Here is a 1,263-nt window from a genome sequence, read left to right as displayed (position 1 = left end):
CCTGTCTAGCCACATAACCCTGTCCTGCAAGGAGCATGTCACCATTTGGCTGTCTGAAAAGGTCATCCAATCCTGTCCCTGGCGGTGGGGACAGGCCTCATACTGCCCTCCTGCCTCACCTGGTAACTGAAGAGGAGCCAGCAGGGAGGGGTCAAGTATGGTGTAGTGCTGGGGAAGTGAGACTAGTACAGTGCAAACGAGAATGTGCCAGACAGGAAATGGAACTGGGGATCTTGGTCTCATTTCCACCAGACTTTAACCAACAAGCAGTGTCTCCAAGCCATGAATCAGAGACCAAGAATCCAGTGCTACAGCTTAGAGAAAAGGCCCTCCCTGTCACTCTCCCACTCATCCCTCCCCTACCACAACATCCCAATTTCTCCAACTATTCACTACCAGGCACCTCCCCAAAGGGCACAACAAAGACTGGCAATCAAATGTCCACATAGGATAAGCAGGCAACATAAATGAGTGGGACAAGTCACCCAAAACACATGGCACTCTCCATCGACCAAACGTTTTCCAGAACACAGTCACGTGAAATCTCTTCCTTTTCTTCACTCTGCCACGAGGCAAGCAAGATGATAAATGGCAACTAACATATCCTGGGAACTGGAGAAAATTCCCAGCTGTAAGTAGGACAGCCACTCATCAAGCAAATGGCTGCTCTGCAGAACAACCCTGGGTCCCACGGTGCCAGCTCCTTCCACTTTCCCAGAAAAAGCAAGAAATCTTAATCTTTATGTTAAATCTCCCTCACAAGCATTGGCTACTAATTTAAAAAGCCAATTGAAGTTTCTGTGCATCAAACAAGAGATCTATAATCACCCTGTCACCTGTTTACTAGTTTATGATTGCTGCCTACTAAATGTCAACTCCGAAAAAGTAAAGATTTCCTACCAGACACCTGGGAAGTAAGTGGAACACAGTAGTAGATGGAAACACTGATTTGTTCAACAAACGAATAAAACGAAAAGTTTAAGAGGAGGATACTGGGCTTGGTGCAGTGGCTCACGCCTGTAATCTAGCACTCTGGGAGGCCAAGGAGGTTGGATCACCTGAGATCAGGAGTTCAAAACCAGCCTGGCCAAAATGGTGAAACCTCGTTTCTACTAAAAATACAAAAATTAGCCTGATGTGGTGGTGGATGCCTGTAATCCTTGCTACTCGGGAGGCTGAGGTTGCAGTGGGCCGAGATCATGACTATGCACGCCAGCCTGTGCCAACCTATTGAGATGCTGTCTCAAAAAAAAAAAAAAAAAA

This window comes from Rhinopithecus bieti, unplaced genomic scaffold, assembly GCF_001698545.2.
Source record: "Rhinopithecus bieti isolate Rb0 unplaced genomic scaffold, ASM169854v2 scaffold_15776, whole genome shotgun sequence".
NCBI lineage: Eukaryota > Metazoa > Chordata > Mammalia > Primates > Cercopithecidae > Rhinopithecus > Rhinopithecus bieti.
The sequence above is the reverse complement of the archived record's forward strand: the minus strand, read 5'-3'. Positions refer to the sequence as shown.